A 16,123-nucleotide genomic window follows, 5' to 3' on the forward strand; every position below is an offset into this window, starting at 1 on the left:
AAGTGGTTGAACCATCCTTGGAGGTATTTAAAAGACATGTAGATGTGGTGCTGAGGGACATAGTTTAGTGGTGGACTTGGCAGTGCTAGGTTAACAGTTGGACTTGACGATCTTCAGGGTTTTTTCCAACCTAAATGATTCTATGATTCTATGATACCAAGTTATTCTGAGATGTTTAGGAAAAGGGCTAAGGTTGGGGAAAAGGAAGGATCAAAGTAAGATACCTACAAGCACAGAAAGATAAAGAGGAGGAAAAATGACTGACGCTCCTCTGGTCAAACCCTGCATCTGATCATTTATCTTACTTTTAAATCCTGTTCTTCACTATTCTCTTGCCATTTGTTAGATGTGGGTTAGCAAGTTATTCTGAGATGTTTAGGAAAAGGGCTAAGGTTGGGGAAAAGGAAGGATCAAAGTAAGATACCTACAAGCACAGAAAGATAAAGAGGAGGAAAAATGACTGACGCTCCTCTGGTCAAACCCTGCATCTGATCATTTATCTTACTTTTAAATCCTGTTCTTCACTATTCTCTTGCCATTTGTTAGATGTGGGTTAGAGAGTATCAAGCTGGACTAACCAATGAGTAGGAGGTCACTTGCATCTGTCCAGGACCTGAGACCCAAGCCAATGACTGGGTAAGGGTCCCACAGTCCGGACATGGATGTCAGCCTTAAAGACCATGCTAGTATTTGAGGGGGGGTTGTGAATCAAGAGAGTGAAGGTAGGTGCATGTTTCACTGGTTAGCTTCAAACCTGATGAGATACAGAGGAGGAAGAAGCCTGGGTTGTCTGTGTTCAGGTATATGTGAGCACTGCTGGTGCTCACATGGGTGCTGAAAAAGGCCATGCTGTCTGTGTTGACATGTGCAGCCAGCCATGTGCCAATTGTACTTATATCTTTGGGACACATGTACCACCTTGCTACTGGCTGGACCTGGAAATGAGAAGAGCAGCAAACAAACTGAGAGGAGAAATCTCCTGGGTCTACGAGTCCTAATTCAGCCTGCCCTTAGCAAAGTCATGTCTGTTTCATTCATATGAAAGTTATCTGCAAAACATGTCACAGTGTTACTTACTCAAGGAAGGGCAATAACTTCGTTCTAAAGGTAATTGAACTTCTACTCCCTCAAGTGCTGGGGAACAGGCTAGCCAAAATAATTACCCAATCTAAGTCCCATCCTGTGAAGACAAGGATTTCCTCTATTTCTCCCATCTGGTCTATTCCATGGCAGAGTAACTCAAATGAATCCCTAGAGCAAGCTCTTTCCAACTATCGTCTTGGTGTCTCCTCAACAAAAGTAAATATTTGGTGGTATTTGAGAGTTATGGAGGAGGGCTATAAAAATACTATTTAAATATCTATTAACATAAATATTGTTTTCTCTAATATTTTAACTCAATAGTTTTACCTCTAGATGAAATTATCCAACTCACACAGTGACAAAAGCTTTCTCACAGGATTTATTGAGATTTATATCGGTATTTGATTTTTAATGAATACTGAGATTTACCAATATAGAGAAAAAATTCTTTCAGTTCTCCCATCCCTAGGTTTTGCTGTCACTGTTCACCCTCTAAAATCTTCTGGTTTCTGCAGAATGTGTAATCACATTGTATATTCAAGAGTGTTAAATGTGAACATGCATGTACCTGCATCAACCCATATAACCCAAAAAAACTTATCTGTTTTTACATTTGACCTTAACAATATGGTCAGGTTAACAATACATTTAAGGTTAATGAACCAATTATTTTTAAACTAAGCAAGAAGCACACACACTCATTTTACTGTGCAAATAACTGCTTGCTGTCAGTGGCCTTTGTATTGCTGTTTGCACCTCTAAATCAGTCTTGAACAATTATTAATAAGATCTCAAGGAAAGTTTCCATTTATGGTTTCTAAAACTGGCTGGTACTCTAAGGAGGTGGAAAGTCTTGCTGAAGAGTATTTTTATTCATTCAATATGTGTGTCCATAACCTGATATTACAGAAGTTTCAGCAACCAAATAGTATTATATGGAAATTTCTGCAATAACCACAACTATATGTTAGTGTTTGCCTAATAGAGTATTCCTTAATCTGGGTAAATACAGAAAGGCTTAACATAATGACAGTAGCAGTGTGAGATTGACAGCTAAATTCTTGGTTTGGTGAAGATGAGAGAAGCCACAAGTAAGAGGATACAAACTGTACCACAAATTCATGTTTCAGAAATATATTATGGCTTAGTATTATAAAAAGAAATTGCCAAAAAGCCAGAACTGTATTTTTTGTTGCATTACACAGATAAGAAATTATGTTTTCTTTCATCTCAGTAAATTGTTGCATTCCTGTTATTCCTGACAGGAAGGAGACAAAGCACCCTTGGTATGGGCAAGTGAGTTCTGTAGCCATAAGTTTTTTAAGCAGCAATTAAAAAAATTTATTGTGAATAGCCAACCCCACATGTGATGTAAACATGCTGCAGAGAGAACATAGATATTTGTTCCTGTGAGCAAATCAGATAATCAGATAATGCTCCTGTAGAATTATAGCCGTGTTCGTGACAGCTGTATTGAAATATATCTGGAGACATTGCTGGATCTTATGTGTCAACATATTCCAGGCTTTTTTACAGCACAGACACAAAATGTGTCAAATGCCAATGAGAAATGGCTTCCAAGGTGGACAATGTGGTTTTGTGCAGATGCAGCATTGGTCTCCCATAGACAACAAGCCATTGTCTGAATCAGGACTTTTTCATCAAATATGTCCTAAAAAAAGTATATCAGTGGAGAGGTATCTGCAGGGATTATGCAAGGAAAAGAGTTGGAGAACATGAAATCACACATAGGGCTTGCTTTAAATTTAACAATGGACAGGTAGTCTGCATAAAATTTGTGTCTAGGCTACCACCCACAGTTCACTTGTAGCTGACCACCATCATTTGGTTGTGTCGTGGTTTAACCCCAGCCGGCAGCTAAGCACCACACAACCACTTTCTCACTCACCCCCACAGTGGGATGGGGGAGAGAATCAGAAGAGTAAAAGTGAGAAAACTTGTGGGTTGAGATAACGACAATTTAATAGGGAAAGCAAAAGCCGTGCACGCAAGCAAAGCAAAACAAGGAATTCATTCACTATTTCCCATCGGCAGGCAGGTGTTCAGCCATCTCCAGGAAAACAGGGCTCCATCACGTGGAACAGTTACTTGGGAAGACAAATGCCATGACTCTGAATATGTCCCCCTTCCTTCTTCTTCCCTCAGCTTTATATGCTGAGCATGACGTCATATGGTCTGGGATATCCCTTTGGTCAGTTGGGGTCAGCTGTCCCGGCTGTGTCCCCTCCCAACTTCTTGTGCACCCCCAGCCTACTCGCTGGTGGGGTGGTGTGAGAAGCAGAAAAGGCCTTGACTCTGTGTAAGCGCTGCTCAGCAGTAACGAAAACATCCCTGTATTATCAACACTGTTTTCAGCACAAATCCAAAACATAGCCCCATACTAGCTACTATGAAGAAAATTAACTCTATCCCAGCCAAAACCAGCACAGTTTGTTAGAGGCTGCCTCCTCTCAGTCCCTGATTCTGAAGACACTTTAATCAAAACAAATTGGGCTACTTTAAAATGGCAAATAGCAAGTATTCTTTATTCGAGGTCATTTTGACTGATGCAAATTACAGAGTACTTGTAACAGCACTTCTGTAAGGAGACCTAATAGGGAGAATAATCTCAAGCAGAAGGAAAAGAGACAGCAGGGCTAAACTGTCGATGGTAACCTTTTCTGTTAATACAGCTGAATCACAAAGAGGCTGTTTATCCACAGGATAGAGGTACCAATGGCAAGTATGCAACACCAAAAATAGGCAAGTGATACTAGCTGTGACAGGTTAGGAAATAAACATCAGCAGCAATGCAATCCAGAGATCAGCACTGATATAAAGGTGAATAATGAGACTCAAGCAGAGACAGATTCATGAAGAGTTCCAGTATTTTCATCAGAATCCATATTGCCTTGCTATGAGCAGATATTGCATTATCAGATACAGCCAGCTCAGCAAGATGTCAAGGGTGGAGAAAGTCATTGCTGCGTTTTAGTGTGGGAGTGACAGCCGTAGGTTTAACTGTACCAGATGGGCAAATCTGTGGCATCTGAATAGTTCAAGTGTAGATCCATTGCAGAAACTGTGATGTGAATGGCTGCAAGCAAGCTCTCCTGGTGGAAAGCCTTCTGGATCTGCACCAGAAGAGAGGAAATGAGCCAGCACTGGCTGTTTAAGCCAACATCAGCAGGTCTCTCAGGACTCAGCTGTCTGCTCATCCCACTCTCAGTCCACAATAAAGTGTTGCATAAATAACTGTCTAAGGAGCACAGATATCTTCTGTCTGTGGACTGCTCTTGACTCCTCTGCCATAGGATACGTGTGACTTTGGGCTATGGGAAGATTTTTCAGTATTGAGATCCTTGCAAGAAAAGATTAGTCATGCCTGAACTACATAACATACACTGCTGACCATTTAAAAAATGTAACAACATCTTTCATTGTGCTGTAATAATCAGTGTCCAACTGAAAGCAGAAATCAATGATATAGCTGTTTTTGTACTGTCAGTGGTATAAATCTTGTTTCACCCAATAAAGGTAGTAATAGACATATAAATCACTTTCACAGAAAATTCAGGTCAGATAATTTCTTAAGAACTTCCTCATTTCCTTTTTCCCTCCCTGTGGTCTCCACCCAAAAATGAAGATGACCTCAATAGTTAGCAGCCCCAGAACTTCACACTGCAGCAATGCCTCCAATTCAGTGCTGTTGAGTGAAAATGCTGTACTCCACTGCAAGTGAAGAGTCAAGATCAGACACCCAGGTTCTGTTCAGAATTTTTTTTCCCCTGCTTTTCATGGAAAATATGTTTTTTCTTCTCTTTTTAAATTTTTTGGTGCTGAATTTTTATTTTTCATGGGAAAAAAACCCACCAGTTTTACCTAAAAATATACAAAACCCTGAAACCACTGGTGAGTCACAGTTTGATAAGACACACACTTGTTGCTGTTGTTGTTATGGAAGTATTCATCAATCTAAACTCAATTCTGAGTAATAGAAAGTACCAAAAAAAATTGCAGAGTATCCTTATAACTCAGAGTGTTTAGACTCCCCAACAAGACAGGAGGCTGTGTTCATTGCGTTAATGTTTGATTCAAGGGGTTATTTGAGTGTTCTTAAATCAGCGACACCTTAAACTTCCTTGCTTTACCTGTTAGTGGTGGGGTTCACTGCACCTTAAATGTATGAAGACCAAGGTTTATGTCTACACATGCACAACTCCTTCTTTGTGTCCTCCTAATGATAAAGCATTACCATGAGTTTGTAGCCAAATAAGGCAGATTTATTGCTGCCTTTGTGTTGGTGAGGTTGAAGGCAACTGGATTATATCACCAAAATTTGTTTTTGATCTCTTCCCTGGAAACTAGGCAGAAAACGCTAAAGACAAAGCAGCTGCACAGAATGGCTAGTAATTATAGTTTGCACAAATTTTACTGTTTGGTTTCTTTTTTACTGGTAGTATTTGGTTTGGCTTGTAAACTCTTCAGTGCTGTGTATCTGAATGGTAAGAAAAATCTGTGAAACACAATATAATTTTAAGGTACCTGGCTAGAGGTTGATTTTTTTGTTGTTCTTAGTGGTGGTGGTGGTTTTAGTTATTTGTATTTGTAGTAGCCAAGAATCCAGCAAATTCTCAGAATAAACTGTGTGGACCCCACTACACCCAACTGCCCATGGCTTAAGCACAGTGTTACAGTCTTTCACTGGCATCCATAGCTGCCAGAAAATGATGATACACTGCCAGTATAATGTGCAGATGTTAGTAATCATGAATTCAGTGTTGGGCATAAAGGAATGTGGAGAGAGGAATGTCAGAGACTGGCCAGCAACATTGCGTGTGGCCAGAATTTTTCACTGAGTTCACATGTGTGCTGCGATACTGTTTGTGCACCTTCTGTCCAGATATATTTGAACACACTAGGGAGTACCTTCCTAATCAGCTGTTACCTGGCATCCATCTGCTATCCCAAATACCATGTGTCCTCTGTAAAATTTACTAATATCTGCTTGTGAGTCATTATTTGTATTGTATGCAGTATATGCTGTTTTGTAAAATAATAGACAACCATTAAAGGTGGTATTCATATCACCTAACCTTAGGCTTCTGAAAGTCTGATGCTTAGTCTAAACTGCAATATCAGTTCCTACTACAATCAAATGAAAGTTAGGCATCTCTGAAGGGAGCTTCATCCCTTTCTGAGACAGATCTACAACAGTGACAATGAACTCTTCTCTGAAGGCAATTTTCTCTTTCCTCTGAATACAGAGAGGACCAAATATCACTATTCTAGGTGCTGAAGTTAGATGATACTAACCTACAAGAAAGATTAATATTAATCTGACTAAATGTAGTTGTCTATAACCTCAGGCTCTTTCTATAATCTTTCAGGAGAAACGTGCAATGCATCTCATTCTACAGCTAGATGTCTAAAACAAGCAAGCTAAATCACATATTAGAGCTATGCCTTCTTCTGTATTGACTATGGTCAGGTACATAAAGACCCTACCACAGGTGTTATTGAGATGTATCCCACCATAAGTAACATCCTTTACAGACGGTTTAATAATGACGTCTTTGTATAAAGACCACTTATCAGTTAGACTTGTGTGCTGTGAATATAATTACTTTTCCCTATGCTGGACAGATATTACATGAAGAAGTACTCTTCATATGCAAATACTTATTCCCTAAATTCTTGTTATTGCATTTAAGACTGGACATTCAGATCCTACTCAGCCTTAAATTCACTGATAATTCCCATTATTTTAAATCAAGTTAGGAAAGTAATGTAAGTTCCTAAAGAGCATTGTGTGGTTTTTGTTTTTTTTTTTCTTTTCCAAAAGAAGAAAAACATTTTGCTATCAGGGTTCTTCACATCTTATATACATGAAGACCAAGGTTCAAATCTCCTGGTAGATTGTAGCTTCTTTGTGTTTCCATAATAGTGCAGCATTACCTTGAGCTTGCGAACAGAAGCGGGAGCAGGAATCAGATCAGGAAGGGAAAGCAAGCTACAAGTGGGGAAGGGTGATCTTTTGCTCCCCCCCCCCCCCCCCCCCCCCCAATAAATGGCATCTAACTTTAAGGTAGCAAACTCATATTTTGTCACTCAGTCAAGCTCACTAATTTCTACAAGTGGTCAGCACTCAGGAAATGTCACCAAAAGTCAATGTTTCATAAGCAATTCTATCAGAAGAAAAGCAACCATTATTTGTTTCTGTGGAAAAAGCATTTTTTCTTGAGTAAGTCAAGTATGAATTTCTTACACCTCCCCTCTGCATGCATCCCCAGAGGATATGAACTTTTAGACCCCACCAGCTACACCACATGGCTATGTAGCTCAATTTACTGCATCTCTTGCTTTTAGTCCTCAAAATCCTCGGGGAGAAAGCCAAGGGGTGCTATCAGAGTCATAATAAATCACTGAAAGATTCTCACTGGCTTTAAAGGACATTGGATTAGAATCATAGAATCATAGAATACCAGGTTGGAAGGGACCTCAAGGATCATCTGGTCCAACCTTTCTTGGCAAAAGCACGGTCTAGACAAGATGGCCCAGCACTCTGCCCAGATGAATCTTAAAAGCGTCCAGTGTTGGGAATCCACCACTTCCCTGGGGAGATTATTCCAATGGCTGACTGTTCTCATTGTGAAAAATTTTCCTCTTGTGTCCAGTATCTTCTTTGTAGCCACCCTTTAAATACTGGAACATGGTGATAAGGTCTCTCCTAAGCCTTCTTTTCTCAAGGCTGAACAAACCCAGTTCTCTCAGCCTTTCCTCATACAGCAGGCTTCCCACTCCTTTGATCATCTTTGTGGCCCTTCTCTGGACCCTGTCCAGCCTCTCCACATCTTTTGTGCATAGCGGGGACCAAAACTGAACACAGTATTCCAGGTGTGGCCTGACAAGCGCTGAGGAGAGTGGGATAATGGCTTCTTTATCTCTGCTGGTGATGGCCTTGTTGATGCAACCCAGCATCCTGTTGGCTTTCTTTGCTGCAGCAGCAGCAAAGTGACACTGTTCACTCATATTGAGCTTGTCCACCAGGTCCCTTTCCACAGAGCTGCTCCCCAGCTGGGTAGATCCCAGCCTGTGCTGCACTCCTGGATTATGTTTCCCCAGGTGCAAGACCTTACATTTGTCTTTGTTGAACTTCACAAGGTTCTTGTTAGCCCACTCTTCCAGCCTATCCAGGTCTTCCTGCAGGGTGGCTCTCCCTTCCAAAGTGTCCTCTTCCCCCCTCAGTTTGGTATCATTGGCAAACTTCATCAGGGCACACTTGATCCCATCATCCAGGTCACTTATGAAGATACTAAACAGTGTTGGGCCCAATATCGATCCCTGGGGGATCCCACTTATGACAGGTTGCCAGTTTGAAAAGGAGCTATTTACCACCACCCTCTGGGTGCGGCCTGTCAGCCACTTCCCCACCCACCACACAGACCCCTTGTCTAGACCGTAACGCATCAGTTTCTCTAGGAGGAGGCTGTGGGAAACTGTATCGAAAGCCTTGGAGAAATCCAGGTAGACAATATCCACCACTCGCCCCACACCAACCAAGCAGGTTACTTAGTCATAGACGGCGACTGGGTTTGTCCAGCACAATTTGCCCTTGGTGAATCTGTGCTGGCTTTTCCCAATCACGTGCTTCATTTGACTTGTGGTAGCCCCCAGGAGGATATGTTCCATAACTTTCCCAGGGACTGAAGTAAGACTGATGTGCCTATAATTTCCTGGATCCTCCTTTAAGCCCTTCTTGTAGATGGGGGTGACATTAGCCCTTTTCCAGTCTTCTGGGACATCCCCCGATCTCCACAACTTCTCAAAGATTATGGAGAGTGGCCGCGCAATGACATCAGCCAGCTCTCTTAACACCCTTGGGTGGATAATGTCAGGGCCCATACATTTCTGGGGGTCAAGCTCCTAGATCCTGTATTATCTCATGTACCAAAAATTATAAAACTTACAAAGACTGGTACGTGTTTCCTTTTAAACTAATTGGGATAACATATTTGTTACTTAGATTGACTGAAAGTAAAATAAAATAGTAACATCTCTCTCCCTTGTCTTTCTCTCTAAGCTTACCTCCCTCCAAAAATCAAAATGGAATAAAATGAAGGGAAACTTTCTATAGCCCAAGCATTAAGGGGGATAAAAGCTAATATGTCTGTCAGCCTGGCAAGTAATAGCGGCTGCACTAGAGACAGTTGACCACCAAATGGTATCCTAGCAACATTCAGTAGCATCGTTATACATAGTGCTATCAAGCCAAATTTATCCTTTTCAATATCTTAGCTTCAAGAGAGCAGGGATGAATACAGAGCAAAGGATGAAAATGGTGCCTATGAGAAAGACAACATGGGGTTTTAATTTAAGCAGAGGTTATATGGAATGTCTCTGTAAAATGAATAAAAAGCATCGCATTTTTGTGACAAGGAAAGATACCTACCAGTGGTAAGGCGCACTCAGACAATTATGATTCAATTTGCTTTCAGAGTACTAATCCTGTGTATATTTTAGCTTGGAATAAAATTTGCAGTATGACTTCTCTTTAATTCCATTTAAATGTTTCCATTTAATTGGGGAGGGGTAAGGGGAAATATATTTTAATTACTCAACATTTCTAAATCTTTAAAAAATCTCTAGGCAAATCCACCTATAAATTGTGTCTTTCAAAAACAATTATAGCTTTCATTGTTTCTAATATTAAATTGGATAATTGCAGCTCTGGTGATAAACTCTCAAAATTGAGCAGTTTGCTCTTTTTAGACCATACATTACCTTCTCTTGTTATATTTAGAGCCATTGATCCTATACTGTCCATATAATTTACCAATGTGCATAACGATCATGACTGTAAGTAGCCTTGTCAAAGAGAGGACAAATGAACCTATGTGCAGATTAATTACAGGATGTATTCTTTCTTAAGTTTTGAGCAAAGATTAGAAGAACCTGCTAAGCATCTAGACCTTATGGACTAGAAGAGCTGGACTCTCCTTTCCAGCATAAATTAGAACGGTTTCACTTATCCTAGCTGAAATAAGGACACCTGACCTTAGCTAGGGGTTTGGCTGAATGCAACAAGGCTACTGATAATACAGACAGAATTAAAGACAGGTAGGATAGTAGTTTTTAATAAGAGTTACTCCTGCAAACATGACCTCAAGCAGAAGTTAAAACTGTCTCCCTTCAGTAGCAGATGTACTGCCAAGTAAGCAGTACGCTGCAAATATCAGGACAGTGTGCCAAGCTACTGATCACATCATTTTTAACTTATAGTCCAAACATTATCCTTGCAGAAGATACACACCACAGGGAATGGATTTACAAAGCTATGTTTTGTGATATACTAAGCATTTTTGTGTGCACCAGAAAATCTGTGTGTAAAAGGTTTCCACATGACACACTGCAGTAGAGGTCTCTTTGTAGACTGCGCTGGGGGAAAAAAAAAAAATCACTTTTAAATTATGCATTTTTTAAAATGGCATAATTGAAACAAGTTTTGAATCCAACATTCAGTCTCTCCCTTAATTTGTATTTCTAATTCCTTTCAATGATCTGTTTTGGAACAGGCTATTTAGCTTCTTGTCTTTTGTTATTTATGCAGATGACAGCAATCCCCTTTCTTCTCCAACTATTCTGGCAATCTCTAGCGCCCAGTGGTAGTACTTCTTCATCACATCCGTTGATATCTTCTTTAGCTTCCAAGGAAAGAGTCTGCCCATAGGCATATTTTAACCTAGTAGAATAATTTATCCTACTCTATCCAGTTCCAAGGTTACCTTCTACTCTGCCCCCAAATGTCTGTGCATTCATGTAGCCAATCACAGGGGAAAAAAAAAAAAAAAAAAATCACCCAAACAACAGACACATTTGCTTCTTGTAATCTGGCTGCCACTATGCAGACTGTACGTTTCTGATTAGCGTTACTTGAGTAATATATCAAAAGAATACTGGACAAGAAAGAGCCTGAGACCTGACAGGAAAGCTGCCTTCTGTTAGGTGGCAGCCACATTGACTGAGATCTGTAACATATGTGCTGAATATTTGTCTGTGAAACAAATACATCTTCAGTAGCTTAGACTATATCAGTAGGACAACTGGCCAGACCTATTCTAAAGATGTCTTAGATATAGTCCATAAAGCAGGTTTTAACTTGCTGTACACACATGAATACGTATTGAAGAGACATTCAAAGTTCCTGTAGTCTACCAAAGCAAGAGTGCATCTCAAAAAGTTGTGTGGATTTTCAGTGCATGTAATTTCTGTTTTAATTTATTTTGCTAGTCTGATCTTTGAGAAGAGAGAAGCTAAGGATATAGTAATCCTGTTCACAAGAAAGAGAATACCATCATCAGTAAGAAGCTACAACAACCCTTAGTTTTACCTTCTTGACAAAAAGTTAGAGGAAACAGATAAGTCTTTGGAACCACGGGGAAATACAAATGCAGAGTGATTAAACAGAATTCATAGAAAGAAATCAGAATAAGCCTCTGACTTTTTATGTGACACTAAAAGAATGTTCCAGGGATATTAACAACTTGGCAGCTAAGTGAGCAGAGCTACTTCAGAGAAATGATACCAAAAAAGTGCTGGAGCAATCCAGGTTGGTCGATTAGTGTAGGAATTTATGAAGGCATTATATGACTTGTTTTCTTGTAACAGTAAAAACTGGATTTAGTGACTTGGGTGGTCATTTCCATTTCTAGAATTCTGTGTTCACCTAAATGATATTAACAACTTGGCAGCTAAGTGAGCAGAGCTACTTCAGAGAAATGATACCAAAAAAGTGCTGGAGCAATCCAGGTTGGTCGATTAGTGTAGGAATTTATGAAGGCATTATATGACTTGTTTTCTTGTAACAGTAAAAACTGGATTTAGTGACTTGGGTGGTCATTTCCATTTCTAGAATTCTGTGTTCACCTAAATTTCTTTTAAATTCTAAGGACATTAGTAACACAAGTGAAATTCCTGCAAGAATTTGGTGCCAATTCTTAGACACCTTGAGAATTTTTAAGGTGGAAGAGAAGCACATCTCCTTCAAGACTGTCTTTTGTCTACATCATGCATCAGGAAAAGCCTGCACTTCATAAATCACATACAGTAAAGCAATTTTAGCTACAATTCTAGTTTGCTTGGCAAAGGAAGTTCCACTCATTGACAGGCAGGCCTTCTGCCATCTGTGTTAAGTGGGTGCACTGCAAGCACCTGGAACTACAAGGAATACTTTCCTTTTTAATTCTTTCTTGTAAAACAGATGGGAAAAAGCACAGCTAGTAGTGTTATGCTGCATTTAAATATGAGAAGACCATCATCTAGTCTCACTGTTGCCTTTCAGCCAGATACCTATGTATTTGGACTCCCGGGTTTTAATCCGCAGAAGCATGTCAGTGTTCAGGAGACTATGTTGTTGTGAGCTACTAGCAAAGAACAGGAAAGAAGCCACAGTGACCTAGTACTTATGCAATGGCAGTATACTGATTAGAGGAGATTATAGTTTTCTGAATGCAAAGCTCTAGTTTAATGAGCATTTTAAGGGCAATGCAAGAAATCATGTTATCTCTAAGCCCTATAAAGGTATGGGACAAATGGGAGGATTCATAGATGCACAAATTCAAATGTCAAAAAGGGACAATTATAGCCTTGCAAAGCTGTTTCTTATACACATGGCTGTAGGATTTCTTTTAAAAAAACAGACAAAAGTTTATAAAGCCCCATTTTCACAAAGGCTTGAAGGAGAATAAAGTACATTTGAAGTGGAATTAGGAGCCTTAAACTGAGAAGAGCAGTCCAGGAAAATCCTGCCCAACACACCGAAGCACTTGAGATTCCGTAGGGGTCTAAAGGTTTCTGGCCAAACATTCCTAATTCAGGTAACTGTGAGTACGCCATAGGCTAAGTGCTTCTTCTGAAATTACAATAAGCAGTTTGGGACACAAAACATTGGCATTCTTACGCTTAGCAGCTTTGAATAGACAAAATAAACAGATGCGCTCAAATCAAGCCTAACAGTTGGAATATTGCAGTTCTCATCTTTTTACAAAGGAGAGAGAGGATATAGATGTAATCTAGAAGTTTTTCAAGGAAGAAGTAGCCTGGTCTGCAAATAATGGCTAGAGTATTCAGCTGAGAGGAGAGCAGGCAGTTTGTTTTCCCTTGGTTATTTCTATCCTTGCTATTCAGTGATTGTTTAAAGTAAAATGCAGAAGGAGTGCTGCTTGTACTACAAATATGATGGCTAAGGCATAACGTTGAGATGTGAAACCTGTAAATTTTAAACCTCCACAGTCTGTTGATAGCCTAAAACACAGTTCTTCTGGACAATTGCTCTACCGGTAAGTAATCATGCAAAAGGTGCCATGCCACAGAAAAAGGCTTCAGGCTCTGAATTCTAGCTACACAGAGATACTTTGCTGCATCTCTGAGGCAATTGTTCACATTCATGCAACAAAAAGTATCAGATATAGACCACTATTTGACATTTCCTATTGGCTTGATGAAGCACCCCATAAGCTGGCTATTTTAAACCCTATTGCAGGAGTAGTGGGATTCCTCTCATTCTAACTACGTTGTGCTTTTCACTGCTGAAGTTGAGCATGCAAACTTTATTGGTCACAGCACTGAACACTGTAATATTTAAGTTATTGGTTCTTTTTATGTCACTGATATGAAGACTAGAATTCCCACACCAAAGCAAGTTTTCTTCTTTTTTTTTTTCTTTCCACTCACTGTTCACTCATTTCTTCATTAAGATGAATAAATTGAGTTTTGTAAATCTCAGCTTGATTTCCAACATTTTAAGTAGTTCATGTGTGGACAGGAGTAGTGGAAATAGTATTCTACGAGTTATCTTATTAATATAGAATACAAAGCCAAATTACTCCTTCTTGTATGTGAATGAGTCTTTTTGCCATAGGATTGAATTATTAGCTTTGACTGAGGGAAACAATTAGTCTGAAATCTTGATCTACTGATGTCCTCCTTGTATCTGGCCGCATTAAGATGTGTTTTGTTGAATTACAGCCATTAAAGCAAACAGTTTTGATCCCGCTGTAATAGTACCCTGTACTCTTCGCTATTTAGTCCTTAAGCAATCTTTGCACCTCTGCATACTTCATCACCCTAAGGCTTTATAGTTCATATTAACAGATTTCAATCTGTGATCTGAAGACTACTCATGAACCACAGTGCTCTGAGGAACTGTACCTCTTTTTTAATATTGATTATTTAAAGTTGGTTGTGAAGAGTGCATTATAGCTCACAAGAAATGTTAATGGGGCCTGTTTATAGCCAAAAAGAAAAAAAAGAAGAGAGAATGACTGCTTTAGATCATCAGTAAAAGGTATTAACAACTCTAGATCAAAAAAAGAATCCCTGGCACGGGTATTAAGAACTGACCTGCAAGAGGTCATAGATTAATATATCTGTCAATAAGCCAGTTATAGGCAGTTGGTGTATTTTTCATTCATTCCAAGTAAGCTGGACAATAGTTGACATTCATTCAAGAGAATCCATGAACAACACTTGTCATAAACCTCATTCCTTCTAGCTATCTCAACTCTTTTTTTTCTTTTACCTAGAATGTCCAAATTAAAACCGTTTTTAGTACTTAAAATCTGCTAGTGATCAAAAGCTGCTGAGTGAAATACCCTGATACATCTTCAAACTCATATTATTTCCCAAAGATGTCAAGATAACGGGCTGGACAGATGAAACAAACATGTCTTCATCTGGATTATCTTCCAACCAAATTTTTTGGAATTAGAGATAAACACAACAGCAATCAAAATTTAAGAAGAACTATAAAATTAATATGAAACACTTCCCACTCTTTTGTATTCAGTTTTCCCACTATTGGAAGAAAGAAAGAAAAAAAAGTAATATCTTTTCAGCTTTCCTTCAGAATCACTAGGGAGGAGCCAGGTGGTTTGTTTTGTTTCATTTTGTTTAAATAAAAGTTAAGATTTCTGTGGAATAAGTAGGTGGGAACTGGACAGTAACAACTGGGATTTAAAAAGCTCTTGATCTTCTTACTCAAGAAATGAGAAAACCAGTTACACCAGAGAAAGTCAGTCTGTTTCCTTACTTTTGTTTTTAGGCTTTTAAAAGTATTTTGTTCAAAGTGTTACACCCTGTGTTTGGAAAAGATATAAACTATGTCATGGATGACACATAGATTCAGTAAGATATTATTTCTAAATGAACAAAGTTTATTTTTATTGCAGAAGTAGACTAATTGATAATTATAACATTATTTTAAAAATAAATTTACCATATGTGTGTAGGAACATAGGAAACCATTAAACAATAGAACTGTTAGATCTAGAGTTAATTCATAAAAACAACTAGTTGTAGTAATTACTAAGGGGAATTTCATTTTTTCAAAGCACTGAATTCAACTTTTGAGAGGTTATTTCATAATCACTGTGGTCATGAAAGAAGACTCATGAAAAACATTAGAAGTGAGCTGATGTGAAGAGAAATCATCTCTTTAAATCAACAGTTTTGTAAGTTTTATATCCCATCTGGTTTTATGTAGTTAAGAAAAACTGAGATTCAGTATTCTTCCTGTGCAAAGAGATTAATATTTATGAATTATGACTCAGATTAAGATTTATGTATTCCTTCCACAAAAGTAGGCTTACTGAATCACCATTTCTCCCCACCTGAATTGCAGGTACCTTTTGCTTGGAAGGAAACTGAATTTATAAATATATATCTTGTGCAGTGGGCATACTAAAGTTTAAAACACACCTGCTGATCACTGAGTGGCAGTGAATGGCAATTACCATGTTTGTAAGTAGATTTTCTCTCAGGAATAATTTCCCCTCCAAAAACTGAACTTGAAATAACAATTACAAGAACCTCAGTCCATCCCACTCCTACCAGTTTGATGCCAGGGCCAGCAATAGATGCCCAGAGCCTGGAGAAGGATCACAGGTCAGCAGGAGAGCACCTGAAGAGCAGCACAAAGGAACTCCAGCCAGTAAGGCAGCTTCATCGGGGGCCCAACTTAAATGCCTCTATGCAAACGCAC

At 39.1% G+C, this 16,123-nt stretch overlaps 1 pseudogene; it reads left to right on the forward strand.

Moving 5' to 3' along the window:
- The window catches only part of LOC109279365, a 139,598-nt pseudogene that overhangs the window by 20,872 nt on the left and 102,603 nt on the right, over positions 1 to 16,123 (forward strand).

This window comes from Aptenodytes forsteri, unplaced genomic scaffold (genome assembly GCF_000699145.1).
Source record: "Aptenodytes forsteri isolate BGI_AS27 unplaced genomic scaffold, ASM69914v1 Scaffold172, whole genome shotgun sequence".
NCBI lineage: Eukaryota > Metazoa > Chordata > Aves > Sphenisciformes > Spheniscidae > Aptenodytes > Aptenodytes forsteri.